This window comes from Topomyia yanbarensis, chromosome 1 (genome assembly GCF_030247195.1).
Source record: "Topomyia yanbarensis strain Yona2022 chromosome 1, ASM3024719v1, whole genome shotgun sequence".
NCBI classification, from domain to species: domain Eukaryota; kingdom Metazoa; phylum Arthropoda; class Insecta; order Diptera; family Culicidae; genus Topomyia; species Topomyia yanbarensis.
In genome coordinates this window covers 25,581,401-25,607,951 of record NC_080670.1, presented here as the reverse complement: position 1 = coordinate 25,607,951, position 26,551 = coordinate 25,581,401, and the positions used below count along the sequence as shown (strand labels likewise).

The window sequence follows — 26,551 nt, the reverse complement described above, 5'->3', positions numbered from 1 at the left end:
GCGAACGACGGGTACGGCAATATTTCAAATCAACAGCTACAGTAGCAGTTGAACCAAAATGTATTCCCACTTTGCTGGAGACCCTAACTCATCTCGTCTAATCAGCAATCAAACAGACCGGAAAGGCAACTGACAAAACAAATTGTCGCCTCGGTCAAATTCGATGTGACACTGTTACTGGGCGTTGATCTGTTTGTTGCCTGGTGGAAAAAATGAGCTAGGTTCTCCAACAAAGTGGGAATACGCTTCGGTTCAACACAGTGACTGTTGATTGTGATTGCCGTACTCGAGATAGAACATTTACTGTAAATAAAAATGAAGCTTAAGTCACCTTTACACAGTTCCATCATACACGAAACTCCGCACTGATAACGTCGAATAGTTTAACCGTGGAAAGAAGCCTTATTGTGCGTAACCAGCTCCAATACAATGTACGACTGTCACCGCGTACTACCGTTAAGTTAATTACAAATATCATGTCTAAAAACGGACCCCGTTTTCACTGCCAGGTCCTCGCTTATCTGTTAACCATCCATAAGGCCATTACAAATATTTTTTAAAAATTATGTCACCCCCCCCTTCAAAATCGCTGAAAAAAATCAGGGGGCAAATAAATTTTTTAAATTAACCAGAATTCAAAAAATTGTCACGTTTTATAGAACAACAATAGCTTCCATAGAGTTTTGCTTTTCGTAACTGAAAACTATTATGGTAGTTTTAGAAATTACCATCCCATGATAATTTTTATTTTGACCATTCTTGGGTAAATGTGAAGTTTAAATGAGTTCCTTCTGCCTAGAGTGTGATACGTGAACAAACAATGAGTGATAATGCCAAGCAAAAGTATATCACGATGCAGGCAAACTGTGTTGCTGTTGACTACACGAAATATCCGGTAATACCATCAATTCATGAAGGGGAGCAAATGTTGAAGGTGAACTTGAAGTTCAACGTAGCTTGCGGTACTTTATGCGGTGCAATTCCACCATTTACGTCATGCGGTACTGAATATGTTTAAAAATAGTAGTCAATCAGAATCATTCGCCTCCCAGAACAACATGAAACACATCATCGAATGTAATAACATTTTATACAGTATCCCAACGTATATAGATGCTGACAGCATTGAAATAAACATACATGACCTGGCACCACGTACTAGTTCCTTCGCTATCAAACAAATCCTGTCAAAATACGAAGAGGTGAATAGTGTTAAGGAAGATAGTTGGAGGAACTACTTCCCAAGACTCCGCAACGGAGTTCGTGTGGTGAGAATGCGTCCGACAAAACCTATTCCCTCTTACTTGACTTTCACATGCAAATCACCTCATGGTGTTGAATATTCTCAACGAACACTAGTCACGCACCCAGGACAGATTCCTACCTGTCAATATTGTGATCATCCGCTACACCACGGGAAACCTTGCGCAGAGACTGCTAAAGAAATTCCACCTGATACGACCAAAGCCGGTATACAATCATCGTATGTTAAACCACAACCAGTTGGTAAACCAAAGGCTGCAGACCGGAAATTCACAAACACCCAACAACGATCGGCCCCAGTACCACTAAACCAACTGCCGTTACCAACATCGAAGTAACAACGATTACAGCAAATGTTTCCAAACCAACAACCAACACCACCAATAAGGAATCTAATACCGATGAAGAAGGATTTACAATAGCGACCCGTAAGCACAAACAACAAATAAGAACATCCGACGATGAGCAAGATGAATGCAGTACCGATGATGACATGGACGTAAACGAAAACGCGAGAGAAGACGGACCAAATGACCCCCAAGGTGCGCTCCACGGCTCAGTTGTGCTCACGCATTGTGCCGTGTCAAATATATTTAAAATTAAAAAAGAAGTCAGAAAGCTCGAGGGAAGCGAGCTGCAAGAACCGCTCTCAACAAAGCAGTCAAGCTGTACAAGAAAGCCTTGCCACAAAGCCAACGCGAATTTCCTTAGGAGAGATCTACAAAGTTGGCATAACAAAGATAAAAGGCTCAGTTGCACCACCTGAAAGGTGCCCGGAAAAGATGGAGGTCACCATCGAAAGGTTTTCCCCCACAACATGAATCTATTTACGCTGTACAGTGAGGAGGATGATCACAAAGATGAAGATCGATTTACCAACAAACAGCTTATCGAGATGGCGAAAGCCATAAAAGTGAAGCGATACATAAGAGCCCGGATATGTTCAAAACGATCCGATAATTGGAAGCGACAAAAGCTGATGTTGCTCCCGATGCCGGGACAACATGGAAATCTTTCAGCGTAGTCAATATATCCCTTGGAAATGTTAGAGAGAAGGAGTAATCCTGAACAAGCTAACGAAGTATGCGGATCGTGAGAACGGCATCTCATGTAATTCGGCTTCCTTATAGGCAGGTCTACAATGAAATCCATCCAAACGGTTGTGGGAGCTGTGGAGACAGCAGAGATAAGGATTTCGTGGTGCTCCCTTAGGCGTGAAGAATGCTTCAATAGTACTAGCTGGGAAGCAATCGCCCATTCGCTGTACAGCATGAGTAACTCTGCAGGATATTATAGAGCTACTTTCAGTACCGAACACTGATCTACGAGACAGACAAGGGGGAATCACAACTACAACTGACGTTCCTCGACTCGACGCTGTGGAACGCAGTGTACGATGGAGTATTGAAGCTGAACCTTCCCAGAGATATAACGATTTTCGGCTTCACGGATGATGTGGTGTTCCAAGTAATCGGACAATCGCTAGAAGAGGAGACACTCGACACGGAGACGATTGCCCATCATAAAACAGAGTTGGGTAAGACTAGCAGCCGAAAGACAGCGCGGTCGGAAAATATATCATCGACTTGAACTTTTAAAGTCACGACAATTATGTTAAGGGGAAGGCTGTGAGAGCAACCACAGCTTTGCTTGAGGCGCCAGTGTACTGGGCACCACGAACCAGCGGAAATCGCTGGGCCGAAGCATGTGATCAGACTAGTTTCACCGTCAGGGACAAGATCGAGTAGGTCGAGTGAAGCACCGGCGGTGGGTCGTCGAGTTTTCAACGAACCGGAAGCAGCGAACCAGAAGTAACGCTCCATCCGATATCGCCGAACCGTCCTCGCCAAGTACTGGTTGGCCCTTTGAGTAGGATTTATAGACTATGCGAGTAGATTGCGACAAAACTGGGAGCTAAATGACTCGCGCAACAGGCATCGGTATCGGAAGAAATTCCGACGAGGAATAGAGATGGCTCGCGAAAACAGGAACTAAATGGTTCACAGAAACGGGAGCCAAATGGCTTACGGAAGTTCACCACTGCGATTAGCCGGATATGTGTTCGGAGCTAAACCGCTCTAATGTATCATTTTGTTTTAAGACTGAATCAGCCTCCCCACGATATAACGCTTCGATGCAGTCTCGTGGAACAAAAGGAAGGAAGAAAAGTGAGGACTGTTAGTAGTGGCTAGGTACAAAAGTTAGTCCCACCTAGGGCCAATGCAGTTTTGAAGCTATTTAACCATACTATAAAACATACAGACATTTTCAGATATCGACGAACTGCATCTAGTAGTATATGACACTCGACACTCCGGGTGTAGCTTAAAAAGTCGAGTTTCAGAGTGATTGCACAGTCTTCCTGATATGAAAAACCTTTGACCGATTTTCATGCCTTGTGTGTACAGTCGGTCCTTATGCCGCCACAACGGAACGAAAACTATTCAAGCAACCAAAAGTTAATACCTTAATGTACTCTTAAATGTTTACATTAAGTTCATAGAGAACTTTCAAGCTTTTATTGGGAATTTAGAAATTGCACTGTTCGGAAAATTATTTAAAACCAAAACTTTAGCATCCCTTTCCTATGTGAACTTTTGATTGATTCAGTAATGTTTGCTTGAATTTTTCTAGTAAAACAAATAGCTCAACCCCGCTATACGAAATCACCCTGCGGAAACGTCCACGAGAACAATCGAAAGAAAATGTAAAAAGAAAAAAAAAATTGTGTTTATTAAAATATTTATTTTTTGTTTGCCCCCCCCTTCAGAAAAAAATTTGTACTTGGACATAATTTTTAAAAAAGATTTGTAATGGCCTAAATTGGAACGAACAAATTACATAAATCGTTAGTATCAGCCCACAGTTTTAAGAATGCACTAATCAAAAAGAGATAAACACTAGCGAATATTTGTTTCTGCAGCGATTAAAAGGCAAACAGAGAAACAACGGCGGTTTTTAAGATTGTATATAGTTCGGACAAGCCAATGAGTATTTAAACGTGAAATAATGTTAAGGGTGTAGTATTGGACACGATCGCATGACCACAAGAGAAACTTGTAGCCAGGCGTAGTTCTGTAGGTAAACGTTTAGGGCAATAGAATAGGATGATTTGTCGGTACTTGTATGCAGAATGGAATCCAACACTAACTTAGACCCAGGACTAAGCTAGTTCCTGATTGATACTAGCTCCAAAATGAGAGCATGTATTTGTGTTCATGAGCGGCGCTAGCTTAGCGGTGGCTCTAAATTAGAATCGGATTTACATGAGACGAAGTCGAAAGGCAAATTCTATAACTAATTTAGTTTTATGTTTTGTGCCCTTCATGTACGAATGATGACCGTAGTTGCTACTCCGATATTGACCATAACAAGCAAAATTGCACAGAGAATCAGCGAGTGGGGAGTATCTATCAATCCTCAATGTGTACGTTTCGAGAGTTCTATACTTTGACAATAACGGGACCGGTCACATCCTTACAGTCATCGAGGAAGGGAAGGAATGTTAGTGTAACAAATGTTGTTATGGAGACCGTGCGTACCTCTGCATCTCCACGTTTGCAACGGGAAGGAGTTTTTGTTAGTATAACGGAGCAGAGTTACACAAATCTGAATTCACCTTGATAAGTGATACGATCTTTGCAACTCTCAGTAGTGTTACCATGTGTTTATTGCTCTGGGTAGCAGGCTGCCGATATGTTCATGATAGATTTATCGTTTATTGAATAAATTTTAAAATAAAAATAAACTAACTTGTCACCATTAGCGTTAGCTACAATATTTTTATACTCATGAAGAAACATGGTTAACGTGACAGTAATAATAATTCATAATAATAATCAGTAAAGTATTATAATCCAGTAATAATACTCCAAAGCATATGCAAGCACTCAATAAAATAAGAAAAATTAATGAATATGGCAATGAAACATTTGTTCTTCGTGCTGATATGATGACCGAAATTTTTTAACTGATTTCGAATTCTTCCTGCGAATTGTTGATTCTCAACTCATTCACTCCGACAAGACCATGCGTATTCCCCACGCTCCTTAAATACCCAGTGGATTAGTTTCCTAGTTGGTTGAATAAACGCTAAACAAACAAAAAAATTAGCTTGTTCAGTTCAAAGAAATATCGGCTCGATTGGCATCATCCGGCGGATACGTGTTCCCTTACAATACCATCCAATCAAAGAACATTTAAAATTACATACGACAACATATGTGCAATTCAGAATATATCGAAATGAAGACTGCTTAATTTGCATTACAATAAGTTAGGAAAAAATAGTTGCATACCCGAGGTGGTTCATTTGCAAAGATAGCACTGCTGATGAATCAATTTATAAAAATAAGTGATACGGGACGCGGACAAAAATAGCTGACCACTGTCCCTTCATGCACGAAAATGATTTTACCCAAAAAGAAGTAAAATTTAGCATTTTACCCAAATTTTACTTCTTAGAGAGAAATGCAGCATAGTGCAGATTCTAGTGATAGCCGAAAAGTGGGCTCGAAAATATTGTCGCACACAGGTGCAATTATGATCGGTTGGTTACCGTTTTTGGTTTTTGAAAGTGATCCAACTGAAGCTGTAGAGCTTGCTTTTCGGAAGAGCTCCCTGTCAGAATCACGCACTACAATTGCAGACAAGATGGGGAATGTTACCAATTGCAGCAAAGTTTAAGGCCAGTTACAGCGGGACGTCATTTTGATTGTGATGTTAACTGTACGATTCAGATGTGAGATCGTGGAGGTTACATGATCGCGTGGGAACGAGCATTTGTATGTTCGGTCTTGAGACCGCGTTTATAAATGAATGAGTGCAAAAACGCTCATTTTATCAGTGGAACATTTTCATGTTTGCGTGATCACGTGGATGTGCGTTGACGATCGCGAAGGGTTCAAACGTTTGTATGTGACCGTATTTAATCGCAAGGGCGTTTTTATGTCGCGTGTGCTGGGGTATATATAACTTCACCGACATTAATTCGATCGTATAACCGTGCGTAATCTACATGCTCGCGTGGGTTTGATTCAGATGCTAGAAGAGAATGAATTCACTAGTGTGTCCGGAAATAGTGCCATTTGAATAATCGCACTTTTTTGTAAATTCGACGGTGTTAAAACATTTACCTAAGACGGTCGTTTGGATGTGCGGTTGCAAAATTCGTTTTTATTTTTTAGCATATTTAGAATTTATACGTTACTACAAATGTGGTTTATGTAGGATTTGATCTAAACCTGTTGGTTTGATATGGGGCGTCATTTATGGTCACTTTCGGCCCAAATACTCGTCGTGTTTTTCGTTAGTATTGGCAAGGTCCTGTCTATAATATTTAGAATTTAGGGTGTTTATGAGCTTTCATTTATTCAGTAGAAGTGGTGCTATGGTCTGGCACGAGACTTTTGAGAAAACATTTTTTTGTTTTTGCATTCTTATTTAGGTAGAAAAATCGGTGAAATTTTTTTCGCTACATATTTTTTTTCTGAAAAGCTCGTGTCGGGCTGACTATAACTAATGGAAATAACAATTATAGAAACTTGGCATTTTTCTAGCTTTAACCACTGGAACCGTAGAAAGCTTGCCATAAAGTCGGGTGTAATTTTTACGGAGTCGCGGTTACATGCCAAGCTTCTACATAAAATAATACTTTAAATTTCAAAACTGTAAGAAGTAGAGTCGACTAACAAAATAAAAAAGAACGCATTGAAACATCTTAAGTAGTTTCTTTGCAATGCATTCTGGGAAAAAAACGCTCGAAACTCGTGTTTATAACCACAAGACCTTCTTAATCATAAGGGTGCGTAGGCGCTGCCAATTGATTGATCGCTTTTGTAACCAGGGATGTATTATCGGGAAAAGATCGAGCGTTTCTATGTCAACGGGTTCGATCGCTTGGGAAGGGAGGTGTCGCGTGTATGTAACTTCGCGTATTTAAATTCGTTTGTATCTTTTCGTGAGCTTTCGAATGTTCGCACGAATCGCGTTTTTGAATGTACGGCTCAAATCTAGAAGGAAGTGAGTTCCCCCATCATACTATAGTTCCTGGTTATGGCGCCCCGATGCCTTTAGTTTGACGGAGATTTTTTTTTTTTGTTTGAGAATAAGGTTAACGGCATGGACCTAAGGTGCTAGGATCAAAGGTAATCGCTTTCGAATGTGGCCGATTCATGATAGCCTTGGAACGGTCTTTAGTATAATTGCGAGACGGCGTCAATATATTAGCAAGTACCTACTAACATGTTGAATTGATAGCCAGTGCTGTACGCGGATGATCGCGATTGTATGTTCGCATGCGTGACCCGATTTGTATTATCGCGAAGGACACAAGCGTTTCTATGTTAATGTGTTTAATCGCACGGGCTGTATGTCACGTAGGCTAGCGTTTCTATTACTTCGTGTGTTTGAATTTGTTTATATAACCGTGTAGCCGCTTGTCTATTCGCAAGGTATTTAAGGTTTAATATTCAATGTATGGTTCAGATGAAGCGAGTATCCCCCATCCCACTAGAGTCTCCAACTATGGCGCCTGTGACTTGTTCTCTAGTGTATATACCTTCCATATTTTAGAGTGGGAGCTCCCGGGCGAGTGCAGTTCATTATTGCGCGAGAGTTGGCCTTCGTATGTTTGCACTTAGAAGCGCATTTAAAATCGAGAGTTCGTAAGTGCTAGCACGTTGATTTAAGACCACTGTAAAATTTAATACCAATATCGATTTTTTTAACCTTAATACTATGTTCACACTACAAAGTTAAAACACGTTATAATGAAGGAAATGTCATCAAGATAGCATTAAAACACGTTTTCACTCGTGGTGTGAACGTAGTATAAATGTGGATCATGAAAATGATACACCAATAAATAAAAGCGACAATAATTAGAAAATGTTCAAATTTTCAATTCAATCGCAACGCCTCTTAGGCAAACCTCGAGCACCACTTTAAACGTCTTTTTTTCGAAGCAACTTTTTCAGCAATTCTGAAACATTCCTCGAACAATTGACTTTGACCGTTTCGAAATAATTACAGTGTATTCAAAATTGTTTTCTTCAGCTCGACTTTGTTGTTTTATCGCATGGTTTTTTAACAATTTTATGTCAATCTTAATATCAATTTTAATTTTCACCATTTTTTATCAAAAAGCGCACCATCTCGCAAAAATCACAAAATTGAAAAAAATTCTAAGAACTCGAAAAAAACGTTTATGGATTTATGGATCCAGATTGGAAATTGCGGGAGGCAGATTTTCGGCCGCGGACCCTTTATAAAAACAAAATGCCGCACTTGAAAATGTTTTTTACTTCGCAGATAGTATCATAAATAACATTTTGCAGGATCTCGAATGATCTCTTTACTGCGTCAAAGAAACATTGAATATGCCTAATTTCTATTATACAATTGTGCAAGCTCTTCATCGCCGGATCATTTTGATGATTGCGAGATGATGAACGTAGACATGCGAATTTGTAATCAGGTTTGTATTATCGTGAAGGACTCGAGCGCTTGTATGTTACTGTGTGCGTTCTTTTTGTGGCGTCGCAGGTTGTATGTCGCGTATGGTAGCGCGTTTTTAATTTAATTGCAATAACGCGTTTTTATAACGGTATATCCGTTTGCAAATTTCTTTGTGCTTTGGAGTTTTGCCCAGAAAAGAAGAAAGATTTCATGGACGTACGACTCCACAGCTGCCGACTTAGAACAAAAGGTGACCTAAAGTCAAAACTTACCCGTATTGGTTCAAATAGGAAGGTTTTCGGTAATTTTAGTGCGTTGAATTCGTTTTTGATATTCAAGCATATTAAAAATAAACTTTTACCTTTCATTAGGATGTCTCAAAAATATCTATTTTATCGAAATTGTTCTTAAAAATTTTGCATATTAATTTTCGTGCACTAAATCGTTTTTGACATTAAACCTTCATCACACATTAGGGTGGTTCAAAAATAATTATTTTGCAGTGAAAGTTCAAAAATTTGCTTTTTGGTTAAAAAATATTAGAAATTAACGTTACTACTTATTAGGGTGGCTTAAAAGCAACTATTTCGTCTTTTCTAATGATTTTTTCAATAGCAAGCCTAATTTATTTTTCATGTTAAATCGAATTGATTTACATCTCATTATGGCGCATTAGAAATGATTATTTAGATTTTACGGATCAAATAAGATGTGTTCGACTAATTTTGGAACATTAAATTTATTAGTGGGTTACTTGATATAAAAACAGCGTTTTCTTTACTTTTTAAAACAAAAATTTTGAGCGTCTTAGTGGAATGTGAAATTCATTCACTAATCAACTATTTTGTTGCAGGTGTGTTTTAAGTTATTTAATTACTTTTTTCATATCATACATAAAAAATAAATCAAAAACCATTTTTTCGTGTGTATAGTTCATTTAAAAATGGTCCCATTTTATTTGTGTAGTGTCGCTTACCCTTAAGATAAACCAGTTCTATATGAATTATCAGACATCGACAAGTTTCTACCTGTGTACAAAATATCATGAACGCGTTCAACCTCAAACATGCTTCGTCTCGATTAACAAGTTCGCCTCGAACATCGAACCGAAGCAAACGATGTACGAACTCTAGTTCAAACATCCGTGCATGTACACCGGGTGCGTACACGAGAACGAGAGTACAAAGAGTCATTGCTAGTGGTGATGAGTGAGAAAGAGAAAACTGGTGCCACGAACCTATGTGTACGCACACCGTGTACGTACATGGGATTCGGTTGTTCAGACGAACATGTACAGGGGTTTTGATTCGAAATAGCGTCTTTGAGGTCGTACACGAGTTGTGGGTTTAATATGAGCACAGAACAAGAGCGAACATTGTGCACGATGTTCATTTGGGAAGACTGCAAATTATGATCAAAATAGTTTCATCAAGCGACTAGAACTCAAATGTGTTCACTCAATTTGACAGTTACTGCGTAAGTTACCAAGAAATAGCTCCAGAAACATTCAATGGCATACTTCAATTGGTTGAAAATATTTATTGAATTTTAAACATTCAGAATACCTTCACCATTGAAAAAAACATACTTTCCACTCGGATCCTTTCTCTTGATCTGCAGTAAAACCCTCGAAGATTTGGACCCGCTAGTACAAGAAAGATTGAACAAAACATGGTTTTCACAAAAATCAGACCTAATATTTATTGATTCCAGTTCCAGCTTTGAAAATCCGTCACTCCCTTCTAACAGATATTTTTCTCCGTGCAGTTCTGCTGAATTCTTTCAAAAGCTCAAATACGAACCCACAATCCAATGCAAGAAAAGTCTGACTAAAAGCGTACCCGAAACTAGCAGTGCAACTATCAGCAAGGAAACCATCCCGAACCGGGAATGGAAATCTTTTGTGCTGATCCTTGCCACTATCCCTGCACAGCAGCAAGACGAGTGCGGTCGGTATTCTTAGCAGCGAGGACGAATGGGGAAACACAGTAACAAGACGAATCGTCGAACATTTCAGTGGGTGCAGTTTCGCATGATGCCATCATCCACCATTGCAACTGAATGATATGCTTTCGACAACTGCACGGCTGACAATCCCGTATGGTTTACCAAATTGGGGGGTTTTCGCCGGATTATGGTGGTGGATGATGATGGTCCGCTCACCGAGGTCGATCAGGCAGGAAAATTGAATCGAAAATAGATTTTTTGATGCAGTTTTGTCTGTGCCTGAACGGTCTGGGAATCGGTTACAATTCGACCAAACTGGTTGGTGATGGTGATGGGTGAAAGCTGGTCTTTCGGTAGAGAATTACGGCTCTTTTGAATGGATAACCTTACAGATAGGAGAAACAGATTGGATATGGAGACTTGTATGGCAAAATGACTTAGCTACGGGGTGAATTCTAGTTCAACTTGTTCATATGGAAATAATCACATCAAATTCTGAAAATTCACGATCCAGGAAATAAATCGGAGTCCTCCGTTTTAGGAGTTCAGATGCAAACTTTACGGTATTGGAATGAACATAAAAACTAAAAAATATATTAAAACGCTCGACGTCCAAAATAAAATTCTTCATTCGAGTGATGTCATCATGATACAAATCGCATTTGTCTGAACAAACTTGAAAAAAGTCAACTCATGGAATTTTTAGGTAAATATTTTGACCCACCTGGCCACAAAGTTGAGATGGACCGAAACCGTCACAAGTTCCAATTGGTTTTTTTCTTTAATGGGAACATATTTGCTATTACTCTCAGCCTCGTATGTCGGTCAACAAAGCAAATTCCGCCTGGAATATCCACACTGCATCCCCCCTCTCACCCATCGATCGATACCAGTGCATCGAATGTCCACGTCCGCGATTATGTTGCAAAGTCCAATTACCAACAGATCGGTACACGATGATAGCCGATCTCGAAGCAAACGTGCCGATAAAAATAGAACAATGTGACAAACAATAGACCATGAATAAATAACCACCCTGTTCGATATCTCTGGATATCCGCTGCGGAGACAGTCATTGGTCGTGGTTCAATTATTGGTTGTTTATCCAATAAACCTCCGCCACACAACGCGCGGCCGCGCCCCTGCCGCACCGGTGCTAATCCGCATATCGGACCGGACTGGACTGGATTGGACAAACAACACAGCCGTAGTAAAATTATCGTTCTACGATGCCAACACACAGGACATGCCATTGTCACTGATGATGGCTTCGTCGTACCTATCGATGGAGTAGTTTGCCTTGTACGCCATTGTTTCCCCTCTGATGGAGCTGGCCTGGAGCTGTTCCGGGTGTAGCGCGGGTGTAGGACATGTAGAACAGCTGGCCCGGACTCGTAGGTGGTACCGTACGGCTGGCAGTTCACTACTTATTCTTTTATGGGCACTCGTGTTTCCTTTTTTTAGTATTGTTCTATTCAACGCATCATCGCATTCGTGGAGGTACATCGACAATGGTCAACCGGAGTCGTCGGCAGTCGAGTGACTTTCATAAGCTCGTTAGCTATTATCCTTAGACCGTAGCATATCAAGGAGTAGAGAGGTTATTGTTTTCTTGTTTGGTTGGTTGTAGTTCGTTGGAAAGTGGAGCAACTGCTGAATATAGTATGTGGTTATTGTAGAATAATAAAAATGTCGATTTTTTTTAAACAATTAAATACAAAAATTTTCCACCGAACAGAAAACATTTGCTTCATAAATTTAACTTTTTTCAGTAAAATCAACTTTAACATTCCGTTTACACTTCTTTAGCTACTTATCTACAAGGCATATAAAGGCCAGAGGCGACGCGTGGTTCCACCTTCAACCTGTTCAATATACCATAAAGGCCCTCAAAACGTCACAGTCATTTCTAAAACTAATTCGACTCCATGGGACGTTTTTAGATCAGCTGATTATTTTTCGATATTCTCTTCTGACGTTACTCGGGTGGATTCGACGTCCGACAAAATCGTCGATTCCATCCGACATCATAGGGCCAATGAAAGATGTTAGTCGACGGGTTTTTCTGTTCGCAAGAGCTGAGCAAAACAAATTTGTTGTCAAAATCCACCGGTAAATCGTTAAATAATCGTCTGGTAGAATGCTTAAAAGAGTAAAAAGTAACATATCCGAGATGCGAAGAATTTGAAAAGATTTTCGAAATTAAATTTAAGCAAAATAATCATGTATAAAAAATCATTGCGCAGAGTTAAAATAATCGAAGCTCTTTTTGGACGGCTGAAAATGAACCTGATGTGACTCGTGATGAATAGAAAAAATATTCATTCAAAAATCCATGTTTTTCATTCAGTTGAATATCGTACAATAGTATTCAATTCACTTATTATTTAGGTAAATGATTTAAATGTTAGTAAAGCATGTAAAATAATAATTATCATTGCTTACATTGTGCCACGAACTACTTTGACACGTTTGATTCGTTGCTGCACGTTTCCTTCGTGCAATAATCGGAGACGAATGAAAACCTGCACTAAATGTTTGTTTGCGGTTAACGGTGCGCCCCTGAATATTGAAAATGAAAGCGATTGAATGTGATCAATTTTTATTCAATGACTTCGAATATTTGTAACTCTGTCATTGAATACTTATAAATCATAGCATGATATGAATTAAATTGAAATGTTGACTTTTATATTCTACACACCAATAAAAAATCGTCGTTCTGTATAACAATGATGTAAAGATTTGTCTACCGGTTTAAAGTCTTCCCTCAATTCTTTCAAGTGAGATAGAAATTTGAATGTGCCCCATGCAATTCATTGAATCCAGAAAAAATATTTTTCTCGTAAAATATCGGAGGCATGAGGCAATATCGTTCATTATTACGATAGAACGGGAAATCATTCAAACAACCCCTGATTTGAATTTATGTCCATTTTACACTCTCAGTAGACAAGTTATCAACATGTTAATGCAAAGAGCAAAAAATTTCTTTGAAGCAAAAGTAGACGGTTCATTATTATCGTTGAACCAACGGAATACATACGCGCCTAAAACCAATATGCCCCAAATACAGCAACATTTGTTCAGGCTACCAAAAAACAAGCGTTCGACCGACTGTTATGAACGTACGGCGACACGCGCTCAAAAATTATAAATCGCACTCGTTTGCACTCTGATGCTCATATGGATATCGCGCCAATGTATTTGTACAATATTTGACTTGAACCGGTGCAAAAGGAAATACAAAACGCTGCTGTTCCAGCCGTCGCTCATGCAGCTTCTCTATCCAGAGCATGCGGTGAGAGTACGAGGTGCGTGCATGTTTGAGGTTGAACCGGTTATGGGAAGACAGATTTTTTTTGAAATTTACCCGCTTGGTATGCTAGGTTGGATTATCGTTCGAATCAAATTGTTGAGCTGTTGTTACTTTCATTTAAAATAATTTGCGTGCTGCTGCTGTTTATTTATTTTTACTGAAAATTCGGGTCGTCAGATTTTGCTTACCTGTTCAATGAACAGGTTGAACGTACCGACGCGTCGCCTCTGATAAAGGCTCTCAAAGATAGGTTATATATGTAAATTGGTTTACTGCTGTACAGTCCCTCAAAAAAAACCAAATTGGATAAACAGCGGTTTATATACAGTAAAAACAAAAAAAAACTTCCGATGTCCATATAAAAGTCCATTCACAAAATTACCCTAGTAATCATAAGTATCCAGCCTTTGAACTATATTTGTTAAAAAATAGCACTAATATTGTATAAAACTCTATTTCAGCACTTACATTTGCAAACAAGCTTTACATTAGCATTGCAAATGCACGAAACGTAGCCGAAATGTAGCCTCATTGGAAGCTATACATACGTATATAAAACGTATATAAAATTTGATATTATGCATATAAGTCTTGCGGCATATGGACATTACATTTGTATCCAATGCTATTATAGAGCAAAAATAATACTAATATAGTGCTAATGTGATGCTGTGGTTTTAATCGTAATGCATCCCATTGTAGAAAATTATATTCGACATATATCATTCCATTCAAACGCGTCCAATGTAGTCCAGACTGCAAAACGACCACACATACCGTGAATGACGATACAAGGTACTTTGGTTCGATACTCTATAAAAGGTATTTTTTGTAAAACATTGTTGGTATGGTAACGTTTTGATCGACTGGAGGTGTTTTATGTTTGTCTATTGGCTTTCTCAGTCTTGTATATATGTATCAAACGACTTAATTTTTGATTATCCGACGTTTCGGCCCTTTTTGGCGGCCGCTTTTTTCAAGAAAAATAGCGACAGACAGTTAAGACCACCAGCGACGGCCGAAACGTCGGATAATCAAAAATTAAGTCGTTCGATACATATATACAGGGCTGAGAAAGCCAATTTAGCCAATCATTATTGGCATCGTGCGAACACCAAATTCACTTAAGATAAAAATATTCTTCTCATACAATTAGAATAGGGACAGTTACAGTGCTTACTTTCATTTCCTTCTGAATTTCACACTTAAAAGGAAATATAAAAAGAGTCCCAAAAATATTGGGGGAATTGGGGTAGTACCGATAACAGGTTTTCAACGTTTACAGTTCTACATAGAGGCTCTATAATAGCGTTGCTAATGCAAAAAAAACGAACTGTTAATCTTTGCACAGTAATTGCACAATATTTCACATTTTCTGGCAGTATATTAGCATTAAAACAGCATAGTGCGCTTAATGGTACCCAAAGAATGCTCTGTATATAGAATGTAGATACATTAGAACTTCGATTTACGATCCAAACCGCGGGTTCGTAAATTGAATTTGTTAGTAAAAAGAAAGAGTTTGTTATTTGAGATTTAATTCGTTAAAAAAGTTCGTTTCTCATTCTTATTAAAATTAGTTTTCTGAGCAAAATTTTCGATAAGCCCCAACAATAAGGGTATATTATACGGTGAAGAACCAATTTCATCAGTCCCAGGTTTTTTTTGTTCTTTTTTTATTTGAGTATAGAGGTTTTGAATTTAGGGTTATTCGCTTCTTTTCGGGTTGGAGAAATCTCTTTTGGAAAAATCTAAACCTATGTGCGGGGTTGAGAATCGAACCCAGGTGAGCTGCGTACAAGGCAATCGATTTATCAACAACGTTCTTCCCATCCCCGGTTGTATGTCCTTGAATTTGTCCACCATTATATTTTATTGGTTTTTGACCCGATTTTAACAGCCTACCGTGAACATCCATTTGACAAACCAAGTCGAATACAAGTAAATCTTTCCTTGAACATATTTTTCTTATCTTAAACACGCAAAATACGAAAACATAAAAATTTCAATTTTGCGAAACATAATTTATACTAAATCACGAGAAAGGGTCATGAGGCTATGCATAGGGACTAGAGAAGAATATTTTAACAGCTCCGGATTATTTAAAAGAAAAAATACACCCAGGGGCTGATACAAACTGGTCTTCACTGTCTCGTTAACCCCAACAATATGGGTGTTTTTGAAACGCGCTTGGTAAGTAGATGATGAAAATGGACATTTTGAACCATTTTGAAGCCCAAGATGGCGAATCCGGATTAAGCAATATTTTCGAGAACATTAACAACATGTGAATGTTGGGAACGAACTTGGCCAGTGATAATATTCTCGATAACCCTAATAATGGGTGTTTTTGGAACGGGCTTGTTAAGTAGATGATGGAAATGATAGTTTGGTGCAGTTTAGAAATCCAGTTGAGCGAAATTTTTTATAACCGCAACTAAAAGGATATTTTTAAAATGGGCTTGACGGGTAGATGACGGAAATCGACGAGTGACGCCATTTCGAAGGCCATGATAGCAACTTAGAGCTGAGCAAAATTTTCTGTAACCATGTCATCACTAATCACTATATCTACTCTATACTTGTGGCATTCCGAAAACGACGGCGCCGGTGGTTGATCTGCGTTCGATACCAGCCGAGGTCGTTGAGATTTTTCTGAGGTGAAAAAAATCTATGGTAACGTCTTCCTTCAGAAGGAAAGTAAAGCCGTTAGTCCCCGGTCCATGAGTTTGATACAGGTCAATATCTAGTTACTAACAAATGTCCTTCTTCCGTTATACTTGTGGAGTGCGCAGTAGTATATGCGGCCTCTAGCAAAAGCAAACATCGGACAAACATTCCTTCCCTTTCCTTCCGCGATCTACGTTAGGGCCTGGAGGGCGTCGGTATTGATCAATAAACAGTTAAGGATTACTAGGAATTTGTTTCGCTACTCCCAAGCTAAATTATCTACTGATTCCCTCTGCAGCTTCAGCTAGTCCAGATCGATTACGGAGTAGCAGCCTGCAGGGGTGGTCGCACAAGCTCAAGCTTTATAATTGTAGCATTCCAAAAGTGCCCACATTGTGGAAGTTATAGATTTTACCTACGCCGGAAGTCGCCATCTTGGATTTCTAAATGGCTTCGGACATCGGTTTACGTCATATACTCGTCGTATATAATGCACACACTGCTCAGGTTACAGAGCTTTTATCTAAACCGGAGCCGCCATTTTAGAATGGTTTTATACATCAATTTCCACGATTTACTCGTCAACCCCATTCCGAAAATACCTATATTGTTGAGGTTATAGACATTATCCAAACTGGAGGTGGCTATCTTGGATTTTTAAATGGCATCAGACATCAATTTCCGTCATCTACCGGTCAACGCCATGCCGAAATTATTCATATTGTTGAGGTAATAAACAATTTATCTAAACCGGAAGTCGCCATCTTGGATTCTACAAAAACTTCAGACATCGATTCCCATGATGTACTCGTCAACCCCATTCCGAAAATACCCATATTGTTGAGGTTATAAAGAAATTATCTAAACTGGAAGTAGCAATCTTGGATTTTAAAATGGTTTCAGAAAGTTTCTAATGTTTTACGTATAGCAATTTTTTTTTGAAATTTTGATTATTAAGGTTTGAACTTTAGCGTCAACCGCTCTTTTCTCGGATTAGAAAAATCTCTTATCCTATGCGTGGGGTTGGGAATCGAACCCAGGTGAGCTGCTTACATGGCACTCGATTTTCCAACTACGCAACGAGCGGGGAGACAAACCCTTCCCATTTTGAACATGCAGTAGAATATTTATATAAGACACTCAGGAGTGACATGCAGTTTGTGTGGCGAACATAGAAAAGAATAACAATCTCATTTACGGCATATGTTATTATCGCATCGCTTTAGAACATCTGTGGGATTTGAGAGGAAAGAGATCTGGTCGCAGACTGGTCAGACTCTTTATACATGATTCCTCGTAGCGTATTATTACAAGCACACCAGCTACATATAAACTGGTCTATTGAAGCCATCTCTATCGCATAGTATTACTGTGTGTTAGGGACATATTTCACCATAAGAAAAAAAATACAATTGTCATTCAAATCGAAATCCTAAAAAAATATTGATTAGCGGATTGGTTGTAAAGCTGCTGAACGCCAACGCTTTAAAAAACAAGGACATTCTATCTCCTACCAATCGTCAGTATTTCTATTGAAGGAATTTGCATCTATTTAAACAGATTTATTACATTCATACATGCAGACCTAATTAACCCTGGAGATGGAAGGTGTTAGCTCTAACGAACATCGAACGAGCTAATATAAGAATGCAACGATTTTTTTTCTAATATCGCCTTAACAAATAAGCATTATTCGTGTACAACGACTATACTTAAAAAGTGTGCAAACATATTTGGTAGGTTTAGTGAAAGCATATTTCGAATCAAGTGAAGAAGATCAGTAATGAAATATCAACTTTATGATGCAGGTAGTGATTATTAAGCGAAATTTAGCGAAATAGTATTTTTATTGAGCTAAAAAACAGGTATTCCGGATACTCGCCCGAATTTGAACAGAAAATCAATGGTAGACTCTCAGTGCACAATATTTTGCTTGATTTTGAAACAAGATTCGATCGGATGCTACGGTGCTGACGGAAATGGATTCTATATAGTCGTTTTCACTTGGTAGCAAATAACTGTATACAACCCTGGAACACCTGAATTAAATGATTAAATATGTGAGATAACCAATGAAGGTTGACCAAATACAATCGAAATACTCCGGCCAAAAATCAATTTTTAGACAGTTATTCCAGCAGCTGCGTGCAATATATCGTCATAATTGCAATAGTGATTACCACAACATAGGTTATATACCTAAGAACAACAACAGTTTGTGTAGTAGAAGCTGAGTAACCAGTCACCAAACGATCCAATGATCTGCAGTCTACCAAATCGACGTCCTTTTTCGCGCAGATATATGCAATCAATCGAATTTTAAAACATTTACTAATTCTTCTAATTTTAAGAAAATACTTTCTTTTCCATTTTTCTTCTAGGGATCCCGGGATATCCCGGAAAATCACAAATTTCTTACCCGAATCCCGGGAAACTGAAAACAATCGGGAAATGAACCCACATTTTGGTATACCAAACACACTAAGAATATCGAACTGTGGACGCCTTGTTAGTAACAAATCGAATATGGATGTGACTCACGTGACAAAAGAACATGGGAAAAAAGAAGACGGTTCAACAAAAAATTTAGTGTACCGAGACCGCATCTTGTTTTTCACAAAAAAGGAATATAATAAAAAATTGCGTTTTTTATTTGTATTTAGTTTTTTTTTTTTATTAACGACTTATAGTGAGTCAATCTTTTTCCTTTTTTATATTGTAACGACATATAATTAGCAAGGGACTGGAAGGTGAAGTATTTTTCAAATATTAAGAGCCATAGTACTCAAGGGAGAGCAAGGATTAGAAGTAAGAAAGTTTTAGAAAAGCGTGGAGTAGGGTCAATGAACAAGCTTAGAGTTTCCCGGTTACTTAGTTTTTTGTCTTCTGCAGCGCAGGAGTCAGTATCTTTTGGCATTAAATGCGAATCACCTGAGTCTGCGGCATGTCCGGACAAGCGTAAAGTCAATTTAATGACTTATGCTGTCGGAGCCAAAAAAAATTGTCTGTAGTACAGCAGGATCGATTTTTATGAGCATTTGAAGACTTTTTTGTATTAAAAATGTGGAATTTAAAATTAAGCAAAATAAAATATGAAATGAGTGGCGTTCTCAAGTGATGTGCTTTTGAAGTCCAGAATACTGAAATCAATGTACAATATCAGTTTGCTACGGTCAAGATCACATAATTTCGATACTGTCAGCTTTGGATATTTGGTATCTTCTAAGAAGTTTTATAACATAAAACAGCGAATCGCTGAAAAAAAATATTTTTGGTTATTAATCCTCCTATACGTAATTATAGATATTCAATGCGTTAAAACACATTATTTAAAAAGATATATTGTCTTCAATAAAATTTTTGGGAACGATATTAGAAACAACTTTGTTGGAGACACAAATTATCTATGTATTCAGATTATGATAACTCTTACATATGTATAACTTGCAACAAAGTTGATAAGAACAACGAAAGGATATAACTTTCTAGAGCTTAAAATATAAGTTTCTAGAACTTAAAATATAAAGATATATCGAAGAACATTGGATATGATGCGTAGATAGAGCTTTCAGAAAAGTTATTTCTAATATTATTTTCAACAACTTTGCCGAAGAAATTAAGTATTTACATCATAGTTTTTGAAAAGCTGATTCTCCAAAGATGTCTCTAGGGAGATTAATCACTAAAAAATTTTTTTTGTAAAGATTTGTTGTATTTTGTTTTAAATCGACCTTAAAACGACGACAGTTTCTAAATTATGTGATCTTGACCGTACAAAACTGATTTTGAAGATTTATTTCAGTATGACTTGACTTAAGGAATGCATAACTCGAGAATGCCACTTTCTATACAAAAAAACTGATTATGCCATTCGATTCCGCATACAAATGTACACCCTAAATAGCCACTTACTATATTTTCCTAATCCTCAAACTTCAATCACTCTGCAGTACTATTTTTATAAGTGATAACACAAAAAAATTTCAAATGCTCATACAAACCATTCCTGACGTACTACAGGCAATCGGAAAGCGCCATTTATTTATTTGACTTTCATTCTACTTTCCGAAACACAATATACAATACGATTTCAGCAAACTCAAGGCGTCCACAAGGCGAATGTCGTATTGTTTTTGGTATACCTACCTAAATATCGACTCGATCAGAGGTCTTAAAAAAATAATGAATTTTTGACGCCTCATTAGCAACGATCCCAACATGGATGCAGCTTACATGACAAATTATTTTCATCGGGCTGCCGTGAGGTGCTCTTACCCGTACCCGTTTTGCTTTTGGATTAATTGATATGATTATTTGTCTGTGTCACCTTTACCACGCCCAGCCGTTGACGGGGCTTTTATTGTAGAACTGTACATCGATACCGGGGCTAGGCTGGATTGTGTGCTGTTATAGCGATTTCAATTAATATGGTCCCTTTTAATACAATTCGACGAATATTGACTTGTATAAATAACAAACAAAACTGTTTTGGTTATAATCATTCGCAAGCGCGTGAAATTAAATAATAATAAGTGAACAAATTTGCCGTCTTCGAATTATCAGCATGAAGTACACATTCAGAAAAAATCATGTAAATTTGGGTCACAGAACTCGAAAATGACAAAGTTTAATTTTATATTACTGAATGCTGATAGGAACATGATTGCGACAGTGTTGCCATTTGTCAAAAAAAAAATGAAGCACAGTTATATTTTGTTGATTTACGTTGTAATACATTGCGCCAACTTGGAGCTTGCGTCACTGGTAAATATGGTATATTTGTAGCGTGTATGTATTCTACTTTCCTACGGTTATGTCTCGGACATTACCCACATCCGTTTTTCATTATTTTCGTTTTAGTTTTTATTTCCGTTTCAGCATTCTTATAAATAGGAAGGCTGTTTGAAAATTTCTTACTCAAAATTCTAAGTATATTTTTGTTTTAATCCGGTTATTTTATCAGAATTCTTTGCAGGGTTTTATCAATATACTGACTAGGATACCAGAATCTGTTTACAACTATCACTGAAATCGGCGGTCAAGATACTCAATCTACGTTGCACTCCTGATGGATGGAACCAGAGCGAAGCGAACGACAAAAATGATTACTTTAGTTTCGAATGCATTGTTTGTAGAACAAAAGAAATTCCAAAATTTATTCTTTCCGTGAGTCGAAATGAGTGAATCCCGTAAACAAAATGTGGAGCTGTGGCCAAACATTACATCCATGTTAATTTAGGTCCCTTCGTATTATTCCAAGTATCCGAGACGTGGAACATTTATTAGAGGTTAAAATGGAGCGTAGTGAGTCTCACAGTTTCAGGTTTTCGTATATTTTATTTATCCAACAATTTTGTACACCAAATAGTACTACGTTTCCTTTTAATGTGTCATTCATCCCATTTAAAGAACATTGTGACGAACGGCGCTCCGAATTTGGTGCGACGTAAAATAATTGTCGCATCTTTTTTGGAAAAGCACGGACTATAAAATCGATACAGTTAAGTTCTACGAAAATTAATGAAATAACATAGGTTTTTGGAACTCAGATTCATATGCTGGAATTTGTCTACATTGTAGGTGTTCTTCAACCCACTACCATCTACACCGAAGTCTAATTCCCCCGTTCATCATCTACCATTAGTAGCTCCAGGTGCTGTTCCATTGAAAATTTGACAATTACTAAGATTTTCACTCCCTCCCCTAGATGAATAATTTGTTGAAGTATTCTTTCAGCACCCATCATAGACCGTATCCTCTGGGGACCGCAGAAGTTTCGTTGAAAAGGAAAAGCTCTTAAATAAATAACGAATACCTTCCGCGAATTGCGTTTCCCCGTACCCTTCTCGGTAGCACATGCAATCCTTTAATCATGATTTGTGTTCAATCTCATCACCAACCGACTCTGAATGACGGTTGCCAAGTGCCAACCAGACAGACAGAAAAAGTGGTGGCAGCCAGCGGGAGCTGTTGATTAAAGTAACGAAATCGGGCCAAATCTGAGAAGCAAGTCCAAGCGAAAGAAATCCGATATTTTTAGCTGAAAATCGAACACCGGTAGAAAATATATTTATAGCTTGCTTCAACGCCGACTAAATGCTACTACTCCAGATTGGGAAAATCGATCCCGAACCACCTATTCTTGCATCTTCTCCATCCAAAAGTCGGACGAGGAGCACCGGATTTAAAAAAAAGCTCTAGGTCTGTGCATCGGTCGAGGGAGTGTTGGACGGCAATAAATAATTAATACCCAACTCCCCCAAAACGGGGAACACAAGAACCGACCAGACGTTTCATATTGCCCGATGTTTACGATCGGACAAGCTGCCCCAATTTGCGATAGAAAAACCTTCGCAGGTTGGATAGACTATCAATTTCTGGCACGGAATTGAAAACCCAACTTTAAGACGCTGGAAGTGCCCCGGAATAATGAGGCAACCATTCTTCACCAGTGTGAGTGTGTATTACGAGGCGATATGAATAAACATTAAACGTTATTCGCTGTGGCATTGAAACCACGCATTTAGGGTGCTATTATTGTGCTGATAGAGTGGCGCACAGATTGGGATTATGTCCCATTTTATGCTACCGGCGAAGATGCTGGTGACGTGCGATGGAAAGAAGCATAAAAACTTGCATTCTATCGTGTACATAGATTCGAAACATCCAGTCTGTACGACGACGTAATGTTACGAACACAGACGGCACCACGTGACTGGTGCCGGTTCTCAACGATCGCTTTCAATTTTTGAACTGACTGAATCAGGCAAATGGTGTGAAACCCACTTGTCTTTGCTTCTCCATTTATGACGCCAACCCCTCAAGTGGTCCTTGACCGTCACCGGAGCCTCGCGTCCCAGCATAGTGCTATGTGAATCAGAAAACCCACCGAAGGCAAGCTTCCCTGAGGCTCTTCGAGGACCCCGACCCAGCACTTGTCCTTTCCGCGCGCGTCTCATCGGAAGCGTTTGCTATTTAAGACTTTTGACATTGGTGATACAGATGAGCAGCAGAGAAATTCACGACATTGTGTGAATCCGAATTTGTCCGTTTTTTTTCTTCGTTTGTTTGTTGTTGTTGATCCAGTGTCTAATGTACAAAAAGTGGTATACGATGGTACATACCACAGGAAACTTGTGAGCTGCCCGAAACCAACTTATTTCATCTCGTTGATTGATGAATGTGTTCTGATGTGACCTAGAAAGAGATTCGGTGATTTTTCTTGTTTCAAGAAGATTAAACGAAAGCACTAACTTGATAGGCCTCCAGTTTAGGTCAACGAAAACGGCGTTGCCGTTTTGGCAATCTAGGCGAAAAGTTTTGCGGCCCTTGCATAGCTTTTTCGATTGGCAGTCTCGTCTTATTTTTTTTGTAGTTTTTGCGACAGATGAAACCGACGCTAATAGTGTTGAACAGTTCTGGGTCAAAAGCGAGTGAAAATTGGTGCTTTGTGCCAACCGTTTTCTATTTGTTTGAACCTTGAAAATATATTGCTTGCTACCCTATGACGACGTTTATACAAAATACGTTCATTTTAATAAATATTCAGCATATTTAAAAATAACAAACATACAATTTTAAACTCTCCAAACTTAAATCTAACTAGTAACAAAAATACGTAGAACCGATTGTATTTGATAACATCTATTAACACATCGGAATGAGCCAAATGTTTTAACCTCTAAAAATACAAAAAGCACTAATCAAATAAACGCTACTATAGCTTGTTTTAATTTACGGAACAATAAATCGAATAGCTCCGCAGGATTTTCTCTGGTTCTATCTATTGGAAGCCGTTGGTAAGAGCAGCGTCTACCATCCTTTTTCTACACGTTGGTTCAAATGGTAGCGCGATCATTAGGGCACTCGATTCACGCATTCGTTGTGCTCAAACAGAAGTATCTCATCATTCTCAGACCATTCCCGCTATTGCCTATACTCGTAGTGATGTCTTTTTTTACTCGATTAACGCAAATAATCGATTAATTTCTAAAATAATCGAAAAATCAATAATCGATTACAAGCTTTCGGAATAATCGAGCAAATCGAGTAGCTGCTATCAATTAATCGAGAGCATAATTAATGAAGGGTGGCATTGAAAATGAAAGTCGCAGGGCAAAAAAATATGACCAAACTTCTCCCAATTTTTCAAAATGTGTCGAGCGACCTTTTTTTTTTTGGTTGACAAACTAGGATTTACTAAGTAATCGATTATTGATTTTAATCGATTATATTGGTCGATTAATCGAATGAATTAATCAAGCTCTCAAAAATTATTCGATTAACGGATAATCGATTATTTGCAAAAATCAGACATCACTATATACTCGTTCTTAGGAACGAAGCAAAGGTACCGCAAAGCCAATTTACAAGCAACCCTCTAAGAACGGTTGGTTTCAAAATCGTCCAATCAAGGACGTTCGTTGGACCAATTTGGACAACGTCCAAATAACCGTTCAACGAACGTCCATTGTTGGACCCGTGTTGAACGTTTTTGAAACATTTTTTTGGACGTCTCAGTGGGAATCCATCTAAAATCAAGCGTTACAACGGTACCGTTACCAGGGCAGCTTGATTTAAAATAATTGAGAGATTTGAGAGTGCGTTACACAGTGGTGGGTAAGGGAGACAACACGAAACAATCAGAGCTTTCAATGGAAGCTTTCAAACGAAAGAGAATGAGAGGCCGGTTCGATCAGTTGACCCAGGTCGAAAGAGCACGTGAGTGGCGTTCATGCTGAGTTCCATCAGCTACTAAAGCATGCGCCTGTGTTGGCAAAAGAGAGCATGCGTGATTCAATCGATTTTGTCACTCAACGTTTTGATAAAAAAATAATACGAACACTATCAACTGCACGAAGTGTTGCTAGAAGACCAATAATAATTTACTATAAATTGATAAAAGAAGACCAATAATAAGTTACTATAATATGATAAAATGGCAATTTAATATTAACGCAATGTGTTGTGCTAAACAAATAGACTAAGTAAAAATTTGTGTAGTGATGAGCTTATTATTACCATATTACTACAATCAACCTACCCATTTGAAATCGTTGGATGGAGCAGCGCTTGCTACGCATTGACTCAAATAGTACGATTAAAATTGGGGTACTCAAATACTAGTAATTCACTATTTTTGGGTCATTTTTGATATTAGGGTAAGGTGGGGTAAATCCGACCTAGTAAATGGTTTTGGCTGTGAAATACTCATTTTACATCGGATCAAGTCGTTTTATATACCAAATTAAAGGATAGACTCCTGGGCAACTTTCTTTATACAGCATTTTATTCGGACCTCGGGAATATTTTGAGATACAAGCGTTTTAGGAAACTGTTCATTTTATTGCTGTTTTCAAAAATGGTGGGGTAAACCCGACCCCCTATGTTTTTGGTTGATTTAGTGCAGATATTACCCAAATTTAATGGTTTTCAATGATAAATCAATGAATGTTGTGTTATTGAATTGTAACATGAAGAAAATGGAGTTCAATGTCAATCTTGGAATGCTAAAATCACGAGCAGTAGCACGTAATGATATTCCCATTTGCATCGGAGCCATTGCTTGACGAATACTATAATCATCACGTTTTTGTGTCTTTCGTGTGTAATTTTGAACCATTTTTCAAAAAAAATAATATAAAATAACAATAAAAATATATTTCAATTTGATAAATAAACATTTTCGGTCGGATTTGCCCCAGCGCGTCATTTTTCACTAAGATGCAATTAAAAAAAGTTATGACAAAGGCTGAACCAAATTCATCTACGTACTTTGTAGGACTTTAATCGAAGAATTTAAATCCACTTACATTTTTTATGCAATCACTTTAACAATCAGAAATATCCTGTACGCAATAATGCACAAAAGTCGAATCAAAAGTTGTAAAAACA

General features: G+C 38.2%; 1 protein-coding gene across 15 annotated transcripts in view; it reads right to left on the bottom strand.

Moving 5' to 3' along the window:
- Positions 1–26,551, bottom strand: part of LOC131677135 (complexin) — a 647,935-nt gene that overhangs the window by 612,939 nt on the left and 8,445 nt on the right. The window contains exons 1-3 of one of the 15 annotated variants that reach the window (XM_058956776.1): positions 24,231–24,463; positions 23,912–24,159; positions 23,782–23,854 (exon numbers count right to left, since the gene is read on the bottom strand). The exons of the other annotated variants lie outside the window; for them this stretch is intronic. The gene's annotated coding sequence lies outside the window, so the exon portion shown is untranslated. Of the gene's footprint in view, positions 1–23,781; positions 23,855–23,911; positions 24,160–24,230; positions 24,464–26,551 lie in introns of those variants that run through there. 15 annotated transcript variants of the gene reach the window in all.